This window comes from Magallana gigas, chromosome 10 (assembly GCF_963853765.1).
Source record: "Magallana gigas chromosome 10, xbMagGiga1.1, whole genome shotgun sequence".
NCBI classification, from domain to species: Eukaryota; Metazoa; Mollusca; class Bivalvia; order Ostreida; family Ostreidae; genus Magallana; species Magallana gigas.
Genome location: NC_088862.1, coordinates 37,048,364 through 37,062,625, shown reverse-complemented (window position 1 = coordinate 37,062,625; position 14,262 = coordinate 37,048,364). Strand labels below are relative to the sequence as shown.

The 14,262-nt window shown below is 33.7% G+C and overlaps 1 protein-coding gene and 1 long non-coding RNA gene across 3 annotated transcripts in view; both read right to left on the bottom strand.

Annotated features, from left to right (window-relative positions):
* LOC117683909 (uncharacterized) overlaps nt 1-14,262 on the bottom strand; it is a 275,259-nt gene that overhangs the window by 10,460 nt on the left and 250,537 nt on the right. The window lies entirely within an intron of this gene.
* Nucleotides 650-12,308, bottom strand: LOC109618826 (uncharacterized). Of its 2 annotated transcripts, none has more exons than XR_010710347.1 (3): nt 11,781-12,308; nt 3,080-3,143; nt 650-1,330 (listed from the first exon to the last, which is right to left on the bottom strand). It is a non-coding gene; the product is annotated as an uncharacterized lncRNA (long non-coding RNA). The 2 variants fall into 2 exon arrangements; XR_010710346.1 differs by lacking the exon at nt 650-1,330 and adding an exon at nt 1,387-2,450.

Below are 14,262 nucleotides of genomic sequence, written 5' to 3'. Positions count from 1 at the left end.
TTATCTAACATGACAATGTGTGTTTTGACCTTTTTTTAATAATCGTCTTCATTAATTACTCTGTGCATTTCTAGCTTAATTATTCATTAATGAAATGATTGAAGAATAGAAATATATATTATACATTTATTAAAAACTTGGATTGTTTTAAGTATAGGTGAAAAGGGAAACAACTCCTTTTATGTTAAAACTGGAAAATTGAGTTATTCCCCTTTTCACTCTGGTTGATCAGCGAGACTTTTTAACTAGAAGCGGAAGTGTCCCAGAAACTTTGCTCAATCATCTTCAGATTTGTATGTAAACCGATAATTCATGATCAAATCATCAATTTATACTATTGATGAGAGAATAGAGAGGGATCAGCTAAATAAAATGCATTTAAAAATGATCAACATTAGGCCATAAAAATTTAATATCTTGGTTCTCAGGAAAATTTTCAAAGACAAATGCGGTCAAGCGATGATAATTTTTTCTTTTTATTTCATAAAAAAAAGGATGCAGTATTTTTATTTTTATTATAACAATGTGCAACTCTTATCCAAATCCAGAAAAAGCAATATTTTAAATGAAATAAAAAGTTACCTTGCAATGAATATATCAGATTTTTAGCTCAAACTGAATGAAATAAATAAGTCATCATGTTCTTCAAGAGACACCACAACTACGAGGCTTGAGAAAGCCATGTGTTTAAGCATAATGGGATATTTAGTATAGTACAAGCTGCAGGAACTCTCCTCCTATATGCATTTCAGGATAAATGACGTTCTTCTTCATATACCAAAACTAAAATCATTGCTGTTGCGATCATAACTAAACAGCATCTCGTAACTAGTTAGTTTTGCAATTGCTATAATCAAATCTGAATCATCGTGATGTTTGCAATTATGTTCTATATTAAGTCAAGCATTTTACTGACTTGAGTATCTAAAATGCAGTCCTAAATCCAGATTTTTTTTCTGGAATAAGCAAACGCACTATCAAAATTTTAATTTATTCATTTAATGATAAAAATGAGCACTGCACAATGTGAAATCAGATGGGCGCGGGCCTGAGAACCAAGGAATTCATTTTTGATGGCCTCCCATACCACGCTTAACCTAATTCAGTAGTGTCAGAGAAGGTTACCTCTAATCTAAATCACAGTTTGAATGTAATGTATACAGATGTCAATCAATTCACCCAACCTATATTATGTTGATAATGAGTGATTAGCTGAATAAATTACTGTTGTATCATAATTAAATAAAATTAATGTTCATACTATACCACAGTTACTAATGTTTTTCCAAAACTGGATCAGTTTCTTCTACTTTGAATGAGGATAAAACACCTAAAAAGTAAACAATATATATATCATAGATATGTCACAAACATTAATGCATTGTTTATATAAGTTCAAGTTAGTGTCAAGTTGTTAACAAGGTTACGGTTCCCTTTAAATGCTCATAATTCATTAGATTTATGATTTTGACAGATTAGCTTGATTTAAAATTGCGTTGACATGGCATTAATATTCACACTTGTTGCTTATTAATGTTTTGCTTACAAAAAAACAAACGCAGTCAAGCGGTGATAATTTTTTTTTTTTATTTCATAAAAAAAAGGATGCAGTATTTTTATTTTTATTATAACAATGTGCAACTCTTATCCAAATCCAGAAAAAGCAATGTTTTAAATGAAATAAAAAGTTACCTTGCAATGAAAGCATCAGATTTTTTTAGCTCAAACTAAATGAAATAAATAAGTCATCATGTTCTTCAAGAAACACCACAACTACAAGACTTGACAAAGCCATGTGTTTAAGCATAATGGGATATTTAGTAAAGAGCAAGCTGCAGGAACTCTCCTCCTATATGCATTTCAGGATAAATGACGTTCTTCTTCATAAACAAAAACTAAAATCATTGGTGTTGCGATCATAACTAAACAGCATCTCGTAACTAGTTTCGATGGCCATTTTGCAATTGCTATAATCAAATCTGAATCATCATGATGTTTGCAATTATGTTCTATATTTATTCAAGCATTTTACTGACTTGAGTATCTAAAATGCAGTCCTAAATCCAGATTTTTTTTTCTGGAATAAGCAAACGCACTATCAAAATTTTAATTTATTCATTTAATGATAAAAATGAGCACTGCACAATGTGAAATCAGATGGGCACGGGCCTGAGAACCAAGGAATTCATTTTTGATGGCCTCCCATACCACACTTAACCTAATTCAGTAGTGTCAGAGAAGGTTACCTCCAATCTAAATCATTGAATGTAATGTATACAGATGTCAATCAATTCACCTAACTTATACCATTGTTGATAGAATGAGAGATTAGCTGAATAAATTACTGCTGTATCATAATTAAATAAAATTAATGTTCATACTATACCACAGTTACTAATGTTTTTCCAAAACTGGATCAGTTACTTCTACTTTGAATGAGGATAAAGCACCTAAAAAGTAAACAATATATCATTATATATTTGTCACAAACATCTGATTCAATGCATTGTTTGCTCTGTATGTTCAAGTTAGTGTTATTATGTTGTAAACAAGGTTAGGGTTCCCTTTAAATGCTCATAATTCATTATAAAGTTAAGATAATGACTGAAAATTAAACAGAATATAGATTTATGATTTTGACAGATTAGCTTGATTTAAAATTGCGTTGACATGGCATTAATATTCACACTTGTTGCTTAAATGTTTTGCTTACAAAATTTATCCACAATTTGATGTTTAAACACCAACAGCAGTAAAATATCTTTCTTGATTTGTTAAAATTTTGTACCATTTTAAAGCTGTATCATCCCTTTATAATTTAAACCTAAAAGAAATTTCAATTAAATGTTTTATGAACGAGTGCGAAGGCTAATAAAAGGCCTTATCCTTTCCAAGTGAACTTAACACTGCTCCGCTTTTTGCATTCCTCCGCGCTCGGAAGAGCTGTATGATGGGGATGAGTAATGTATACAAATGTCAATCAATTCACCCAACTTACACCATTGATAGAATAATGAGAGATTAGCTGAATAAATTACTGCTGTATCATAATTAAATAAAATTAATGTTCATACTATACCACAGTTATTAATGTTTTTCCAAAACTGGATCAGTTTCTTCTACTTTGAATGAGGATAAAACACCTAAAAAGTAAACAATATATCATGATAATATATATGTCACAAACATTAATGCATTGTTTGCTTTATTAGTTCAAATTTGACTGTTATCTACAGTCAAAACTGTCTTAGCTGCCACCTGAAATCAGCGGCCACCTCCGATCAGCGGCCACCTTTTGTTCCCTCCAACGTGTCTCCTTATATATTTGCCCTGGAATAAGCGGCCAATTGCGTAACGCGGCCAGCGGCCACCCAATTCACTAACCGACTACCTAATTGCACTGTATTTAGCGGCTATATTGTCCACTATTTTGTCACGTGATATTCCATCCCGTTAGTTGATTACAGATCCCGATCATTTTGATCGTTATGAAAACATGGAGACGCTTGGGTAATTAAATAATTAATGTGTACCTGTAATGTATATCGGCTATTTATTTATTCCAGACCTCGTGAGAGGGTGAAAAACTGAAAAGTACAATTATAAAAGTCAGAATTTGTCTAATATAGCAATTTCCAAAAATATGGCAGTAAATAAGCTGTGACAATATATAAATAGTGCCTGTTTGGGAGGGTAACAGTTGAAATTGACACCCCGAGAAAACCACTGTCAACCGACGCGAAGCGGAGGTTGACAATGGTTTTCGAGGGGTGTCAATTTCAACTGGTATCCTCCCCAACAGGCACAATTTATTTGTTATACTGAATGTCTTAATTTTTAAGAAAATTTTACTGCTTTTATATAGGAATAACGTGAATTCTACAGCGAACCGTACGCGCATAATTTTCGCGCATGTAACATTTTTTAATGTTACCCGTTGCTAAGTGCGTTGCTAACGCTGAGGGTAATAAAAAGGATTATGAACTGCGTCTTAACCAATCAGATTTCAGTATTTAACATGAAAGTATAACAATACTGAATGTTATATGACTAAACTTTACCCGACGACATATACCATGGTATACACAGATAAATGTGTGACTAGAACATGCTAGCTAAACAGGCCTATGCCTATCCTATATTGCGAACACGCGCTTACACAAAACAACGCAGTTGCAGAATTTAAACAAAGTAAGAGATATTGCATGACATCGTTAGATACACAAGATCATAATGGACATAAATTGACATGAATAAAATAAAACTTACTCCTTAGATAGGCCGAATTCCACAAAATGATGCAAACAAAAACAGCAGGCCAAGCACATGGCTGCCATTACCGATAAAACAAACAAGAGGCCCAGAGGCCACATCGCTCACCTGAGCAAGAATAGCCTTATATCTGATCAAATTAGCATTACAGCATCAAAATCAAAACATCTTGACAACTAAGTACAGTAGATCTTGCTCAAAAAATTAAAAACATCTGCCGATTTTTATCCACATATTTTTATGGTAAATACATAGCCCCTTTTGTTGTTGTGCCTGTAAGATGATTTTTCTCTATTCCTATACTGGTACTGTACCAGTTATCGGCTAAGACCAGTTATCGGCTAAACTGAGAGTACGGGTTTATAGCACGCGACAATCCAAGATTTTTTAATTCAGTCGTCTTTTTCGAAAAAAGAAATGTAAGTTTGCTTGAAAACTTTCTTGAATATGTTTTATACCTGAGCTTAAACGATCATTGTTTACTGCTGATTTTACATCTTTGCACTTTCAGCAGTGGGGGAAGTGACGTAATAAGTTAAAAATAGAATATTACCTCTTTGTGATACGTTATTATATCCCTTCTTTGATTTGACATATAAAATCAATACATTTAACATGTATATATAACAAAAGGAATTCACGAATTTCCGAGAGATTATGTATTGAATAGTATACAATTTGGTGTATTACCGTATGATAATAAACGAATTATTTTATGAGTTTTGTTTATAATGTATCATGACCCCGACTACTTTATTCTGACCTCACCAGGGTCATAATTCAAACTACATTTCGCAGAGTATAAAATCAACATGAACACGGATTTTAACTATGTTAATATCACGAAGCCGCTAACTGGTACAGTAAATCGTAAAAACTCGGCAAATTCGGGGCGTGCTTAAAGGCACAAAACAAGATAGTTTGGGTTCTTAATAATGATATAAACTAACAGACTGATAAATAAGGAGTTCACTTTTTTAAAGTATGTCAAGTTTTATCCAAAAATATCAAGAAATAAGAAATTACGAAAAGAAAACGTTAAATTTTAGCCGATAACTGGTACAGTGCCAGTATAATCCCCCCCCCCCCCACTTTGTGGCCCCACTTTTCTCTAGGGAATCATGGTTTGATCAAACTTTAATCTGCATAACCTGTGCTTACACACCAGTTACTACTTTTTGGACTGAAAACTTTCCCAGAATATTTTTAAAGATTTTCTCTATATATTCCTATGTAAAAATTCATCCCCCATGGTGGCCTCACCCTACCCCCGGGACTCATGATTTAAAGAAACTTGAATCTACACTATCTGAGGATGCTTCCACTTAATCGGAGCTTTCTTGGCCTAATAGCTTTTGAGAAGAAGATTTTTAAAGATTTTCTGTATATATTCCTTTGAACAAATTCATCCACCCATTGTGGCCACACCCTACCCCCGGAGACCATGATTTGAACAAACTTGAATCTACACTAGCTTAGGATGCTTCCACTCCAATTTGAGCTTTTCTGGCCCAAAAACTTTTGAGAAAAAGATTTTTAAAGATTTTCTCTATATATTCCTATGTAAAAATTCATCCCCCATGGTGGCCCCACCCTACCCCCGGGGACCATGATTTAAAGAAACTTGAATCTACACTATCTGAGGATGCTTCCACTCAATTGGAGCTTTTTTGGCCTAATAGCTTTTGAGAAGAAGATTTTTAAAGATTTTCTGTATATATTCCTTTGTAAAAATTCATCCACCCATTGTGGCCCCACCCTACCCCCGGGGACCATGATTTGAACAAACTTGAATCTACACTACCTGAGGATGCTTCCATACAAGTTACAGAATTTCTGGCCTAATAATAAAGATTTTTTAAAAATACCTACAAATTTTAAATAACTCTTAATTATCTCCCCTTTAAAGAGCGTGTGGCCCTTCATTTGAACAAACTTAAATCCCCTTTACCCAGTGATGATTTGTGCCAAGTTTGGTTGAAATCTGCCCAGTGGTTCTGGAGAAGAAGATAAAAATGTGAAAAGTTTACAACGCCAATGCCGATGCCAACGCCAACGACGACAGACACGGACAAATTTTGATCAGAAAAGCTCACTTGAGCTTTCAGCTCAGGTGAGCTAAAAACCAAACCGGACGGAACATATTATTCCATTTCGAGAGCAGCACAGTACCTAATATGTGTTTAAATCAAATACGATGAAATATGTTTACCTTCTTTGTATTATATTTATTTGAAAACATGGCTTCTAGTACTCCGAACGTAAAAGGGAAAATATAAATCTAAGTGAAAAAAAAAAACGAAAGTTCCTGAGAAAGATAAACATAAGTAATCACAGATTACAAAGCTCACCGAGACGAGACATCACCCTTATGAGACTTCACCTTTATGAGAACACCTTTATCATATTAAATGAAAATCATACTTTATGATCTTGGATATTCATGGATTCTGTTTTGACACAATATCGTATATCATCTGTTAAAAAATTGTATGATAATCATATGTTCATATGTTAATCAATACAATAATATATAATTAAATATTGCATCCTATCATATTTACAACATATATCATATAATACATTAACATACCATAATAAACAATGCTGAGATATGATATTGTAACGTATGATATGACATTGTATTGTGTTATACGTTATTGTATTTGATCACATAATACAATATCATAATATATAAAACAATATAGTATAATTATATAACAATATCAAATTACATAATACATCATATCATTGAAACGTATGATATTATATTGTAAAATATAGTATGAAATTGTATGATACTGTATCATTTTTGATACATAATATGATATTGTATCATATGATACAATATAATTTGATACAACATTGTATAATATCAAATGATACAATATTATGTGATAAAGTAAAATATTATATAATACAATATTATATTATACATATTGTATACATAATATCATACAATACAATTTCATGTGATAATATATCATATTATAAACCAATATCATATTTGATACAACATTGTATAACCAATATCATACTATACAATATCGTATGATACGATATTAAATAAGATTACAGTATCATATTATACAATTTCATGTGATATAATTCTATATTACAAAAACTAATATCATATTATACAATTATATCATATGATACCATATAATAGAATATACAATATTGTATCATAGGATACAATATTATATTTTGCAATATCTTATGTAATAGTATCATGTCATAAAACAATAAATATATATATATGTAAATAATACAATATAATATTATACAATATTGTATCATAATATACAATACTATACATAACGCTATCATGATACAATATCATAACATTAAATATAAAAAAAATTGATACAATATCATATATCGTATCATATAACTTTTTATAATATTACATATGATATTATATTGTATCATATTAAACAATATTGTTTCATACCATACAATACTATATCATAGGAATCATGTTATATCATTTATCAAAAAACACATCTATCTATCGAGCAAGTTTGAGTGAGGTAGGAGATTTCTTTAGCATCCTTGATAATGGAGATCAGGCTCTGCATCTGAAACAACCTCTGCGTTTCATTTATAATATAGTTAAATCAACTATGCAAGCTATCATCTATAAAACATGTGACCTGTTCCAAAAAAACTAAACCTTATCCAGCATCCGAAACCTATGGCTCAGATTCAGCATTCAAGCCTGTCAGGTGCATCAGTATACATAAGACGCATCTCCATGCAAGTTTGGTGAAGTTCAGACCAGTAATAACTAAGATATCATCATCAGAGGGCATTAGCAATTAAAACCTTAACCTGCTCCAGCATCCGCAACCTTTGGCTCAGATTCAACATCCATGCCTGTCAGGTGCATATGTATCATAAGACACACCATCCATTCAAGTTTGGTGAAGTTAGGACCTGTAATAACTAAGATATATTTTTTAGCATCCTTGATAATGGAGATCAAGTTCTGCATCTGAAGCTTCCTCTGTGATTCATTCATATTACAGTTTAATCAACTATGCAAGTTTGAAATAGTACTATTATCTATTAAACATGTGACCTGTTCCAAAAAACTTAACCATATCCAGCATCTGAAACCTATGGCTCAGACTCCGCATTCAAGCCTGTCAGGTGCATCAGTATCATAAGACGCACCATCCATGGAAGTCTGGTGAAGTTAGGACAAGTAATAACTAAGATATATTCATCAGAGGGCACCTGTTTCAAAAACTTTAACCAGCTCTTAAAACCTTAACCTCCTCCAGCATCCGAAACCTATGGCTCAGATTCAGCATTCAAGCCTGTCTGGTGCATCAGTATCATAAGACGCACCATCCATGGAAGTCTGGTTAAGTTAGAACAAGTAGTAACTAAGATATAATCATCAGAGGGCACCTGCAACAAAAACTTTAACCAGCTCTAAAAACCTTCAGCATCTGTAGCCTATAGCTCAGATTCAGCACCCAAGCCTGCCTGGTGCATCAGTATCATAAGACACACCATCAATGCAAGTTTGGTGAAGTATGGACCTGCAGTAACTTAGATATTGCTATCAAAGGGCACCTGCAACAAAAACTTTAACCTGCTCCAAAAACCTTAACCTCCTCCAGCATCCGAAACCTATAGCTCAGATTCAGCACTCAAGCATGTCTGGTGCATCAGTATCATAAGACACACCATCCATGCAAGTTTGGTGAAGTACGGACCTGCAGTTACTTAGATATTGCTATCAAAGGGCACCTGCAACAAAAACTTTAACCTGGTCAAACAACCTTAACCTCCTCCAGCATCTGAAATTTAGGACTCAGATTCAGCATCAAAGTCTTTCAAGTCCATAAGTAGGTCCAGATGTATCATCCATGCAAGTTTGGTGAAGATAGGACAAGTAATAGCTTAGATACAGGACCTGCAACAAAAACTTTAACCAGGTCCGGACGCCGACGCCGACACTGACGCCGACGCCGAGGGTATAGCATAAGCTCCCCCTGACTTCGTCTCGGTGAGCTAAAAAGGGCATGTCATATCAAATGACAGCGAAAACGTTTTAAGTTTGAAAAACTCAAGTTAACAGTTTTGAAATAAGTACATGTGTCGAATAAAATATGAAATCAAAGAGACCCTGAAAGTACTGAAGCACCGTCTAATGTAACAGCCTGGGAACGAGGATATAAATGAATTTTTTGGGGGGGTGGTTCAACAGTTCAATCGACGCAACATCTAAATCTCATTATTTATACAAGGAAAGCTCTAAAACGTTTTATTTATACAAAGATGTAAAAAAAATAATGTACATTAAAAAATGTGAAATAAAATACGTAAAAAAATATGTAACTATAGTACAACATGTCTTCTGATGCATTTGTGTATAATATATATTGATTTACATGTTTCTGTATGCAAACTGGAATTAACCGCCATCTGCCTTATACAGCCACTTTTTAAATTTTCCCAAGGTGGCCGTTCAAAACAAGTTTGACTGTATTTGTAAACTTTTGAAAACACATAAGCCCATCTTTGGAAATCCTTTCATTTTTACATTATTTGAAAACTTTGACTAACATGTCATACTTGCCAACTCACCCGATTTCGTCGGGTCACACCCGATTTTTCAACCCTTCACCCGATTATTTTTTATAACCCGGCGGGTCATGCTTTTCACCCGATTTTTGTCGAACAACCCGAAAATCTCCCGATTTCCGGATTTGGTTCGTAAATTACGTTGCGCGTTTGACTTCCAGTTATGAACCCAAGCTGAGCTTGGATTTACGTAACGCGTAAACAATGCCGATGGCTATATAACAGACACATTAACTGTAATTATTATCGTGAGTTGTTTTGACTAAGCGAAGGTTTAAATCATTAAGTGTGATGGCTTCCAATAAGAAAAGGTCTTCATCGGGGCCAGCGGAATCAAAACCAACAAAAAGAAAACGATATTTTTGTACCTATCAACATATCTGGGAAAATGAATTCCCATAGGTAAAACAAAGTAATCGAGTACAAAACGAGGCTTTTGCGTTCTATGTAACGCACATTTGAATATTGGATTTTGTGCCCAAAATGATCTGACTAAACATTCAAAAACGTTAATTCATGTATAGAATGCTTTTTAATACACAAAACTTGAAAAGTCTTCCAAGTCACTTACAACTTTCATGCCATCATTTACAGAGTTCAAAAGCAGGGTAAATGTAGCAGAAACTCTTTTTGCATTTTTTTTTTCAGCTGAACACAACCTTCCATTTTCTGTGTCAGATCATTTTACACAATTCAAAATCAGCAACTGTTAGTTAAAATGCTTCTTCTGCAATAAAGTATTACACATAAGTTTTAACACATATTTCTATTGTATATACCTATGAAATGCATGATAAATATGCCGTGAATGTCGTTACGCGCTATGACCAGATTTTTTACTTTCCAAATCTGGTCATGACCAGATTTTCACATGTTGGAGGTTGGCAAGTATGTAACATGTTGACAGAATTGGGAAAAATAACAAATGACTTGTTAATTACTATTTGGAGAATTTATCTTTTAATGCCTTAAAACAATATATTTCCAATATAACCATATATTTGTACATTCATAAGTAAAATTTTGTATATTTTTCATTTCTGGAATTTACTCCGTCATTCGACAGATTGACAGTGATGCTGTACTTATAAACTCTAAACAGACATTGCCTTGGTGTCTTTATCAATTTGGCTGAGGAGAGCAATTAAAATAGTACTCAATTTAATTACTGTATTGTTTAATTTGATAGGAAGTATAGTAGCTTCCTATCATATCGCGGGTTCTATGGTATCGCGGTATTTCTGATTACGTATAGTATCACGCGCTGAAATTGACATTTGACGGTGGGATATATTTAGACATAGTAAACAGAGACACACTGAACATCACCGAAGAGACTCACAATAACATTTGTTTTTGGAAATATGTGCATATAAATAGATTTTTTAACAAAATGATTTAACTTTCATAGGACCGGCTCATGTGTCACAATATGAAGGTGTCCCATACTGGCAAACGACCAATTCTCGCAAAGAACCATTTCTCACCAATGCATTGTTCCGTCATTTATCAACCCATAAAATTATCTACGAACAATGACATAACAATGCACTGAGAAAAATGGTACTCGGCGAGAACTAGTCGCCTGCACCACCTTAACCCATTTCTTCCGACCTTCCCAAAACGAAAGTAGATTTTACAGGAAAGACGAAATAGATGACTTATCTACGTCCTCTCGACTTCTGAATTTCAGTAGTTTATGGAGTCATTATAGAGTGGTATCATTTTATATGTTTATATGTTAAGTGTGCATAGGCCTACTGTTAATAAAGTGATTTGAGCTAATCAGGGCTAAATAGTCCAATGCTTTGTTCTGTAGCCCGGTAACGATAATTCCACAAATTCCGTGGCAAAAATAAAGCAATCACTTTAAATGAAGTATACTGATATGTAAATAAAATAAATACCCAGACAAACACGGAGAAACACAGAAAAACACAGAGAAGCACAGACCATGAATCAGACGAACTGCGACGACAATCTACATCACGTGACTCCACGGGTATGATGACTAATGACGCGAAACATTAAAAGCCCGAAAAACACTGCTCGTGTATTTATGTACAATGTATAAAGTTAATATAATAATATTTTGAGTTTAAAATCTATCTAGCTTATTAAAATAAAGTCTCAGACACAAATCTTGGATTTGAAAATGTTTTTACTACCTCTCCAATAAAAAAAATCAAAGTACTAAAAAGCGCTAAGCCTGAAAGAAAGTGTTAAAAATTTACCGACTAATCTGAAAATATTTGAGAAGAATTATATTTAAATCGGGATTTGTTCGTTTTGGTTTTTTTTAAAGCACTTTCTCAGATAACTGAAATGAAATAGAATTCGGATATGCCCTAGTTATAGAATACAGATATATATTATATTTTTTAAATGATTAATGCATGCTGGCGAGTCACTAGATCTAGTCTAAACAAAATGCTGACGACTTTAAAAATACGTCACAAATAATCTGTGTGCATCATTTTTTAAAGCAATTTGTAATTTTTTATCCACGAAAAAATAACAATCCGTCAACCATCTCAAAAATCCATAAAACGAAATATAAATTCAAAGCAGAGCAACACGGACCACAGGGGCTCGTCACGAAGTTTTTTCAACCTTTTATATCTACCACCTCTATACAATAAAATACATTTTATTGTATAGAGTATATTTTATTTCATTGTATAGAGGTGGTAGATATAAAAGGTTGAAAAAAACTTCTTGACGAGCCCCTGTGCACGGACCGTCAAAAAGATGGACCTAGGAGGAGTGAGCATCCTCTACTGACCGGTCACACCCGCCGTGTGCTCTTTGTCATAATCGGGAAAAGACGGAAAAGTCTGGAGACAATAGGGTGAATAATTATGGTCTAACAATTAGGCCTATATAGTATGAAAAACGTCAGTCAGCATGCGACCCAGTGTAAGATTGTATTTGCTGACAAGATCGTTGTATCGACCATAGAACTTACGAAAAGATGACCTCAAACGAGACTGTTGAAAGTCCTGTTTTATCAACTTGTTTGTCAGTAGCTTCGTCTTAGAAACTGTTCATACGAAGAACATGCCCTTGTATATCAAATTAACTGAGAGACAAAAAAATCATATATGCAGGTGATGAAGGTATATTGCTACATAGTTGACTAGGCCTATAGAAAAATTGAAGTCATCGCGTTTATCATAAAGCTTTGTTGTTAGGTTACAATCAATATCCATTTCAATTAAAATATCCAAATATGTAAAAGATGACGCAGATTCTGTATCCTTGTATCACTCATCAGTCGTCTGCCACAAATATAGAATTGTGCATTTAAAGCAATTTGAATCAGTACGCGGGGGTGTTAAGGAAGCATATGGGCAATTAAGCGTCTTATTTTGACTGTTATATTCAAAATCGTGAAATTAAATAATTATTTTGAATAAGATCAAAAACTAAGTATTATCCTTTAAAATAGATGTCAGTGCAATAAAATCGGGTAGTACATTACTGCCACATTGGTGCATTATCACGTGACAACTATAAATAGCTTACGTATATTCCTTAACATAAAATGAGATAGAACAACACTACCCCGCGGTTTCCAAAATAAAATAAGCATACCAAGTGTAAGCAAAACATCTCAGTTTAATCAAAACCGCTGCTAGAATCCTATGTTTGTCCTTATTAAAAAGTTATTCATCCGGTTCTAATAAAACCTTCCCAACTTTTATATAGTTTGCACGGAAAACGGCAAATTGCATCAAAACAACACACAGCATGGGATTCTAGCAGCACATTTCAATTTAAGCATTGATCAAACTAACGATACGTATAAAATTTCAAGTTCAATATATACGGGGTAGTGTTGTTCTAGTCGGATTTTTACATCGTAAACAACGACAGAGGAAAGCCTGGCCGAGAAATAAATGCAAATTTACATACCTTTTAGCGAATGATTGATAAAACTATCATCTCCCCCAGTATTCTTATGTTTAATTCTCAATAAATCACAGTACTTTATTAGAGGTCTTAGATCAGTTATAGCGAGCGCAGCTCGCCGGCGCGCAGCGCCGGCGCGAAGCGAGCTCTACCGGCAAGGCGTGTGTGAATAGAAAATTCGGACTATAACACATTCATTCAACGGATTTTTTTGGCGTCAGTAAATCGGACCAGTAATGCATCGTTTTAATCGTCCCAGTAGTTCCCTGTAATCATGGCAATATTTATCACTTCACACTCTCACGAGAATCAGCAAGACAAATTTAGACAGTAAAAACAATAACGATGTAAGCGACATACAGTCAATGTTACCTCTAAAGTTCACCTCAGTACACTTTCAATCAAAAATAATCGTGTGACGTCACAAACGTTTACACATTGATCCGATATATTTTTTCGGAGTCAGTAAATTTT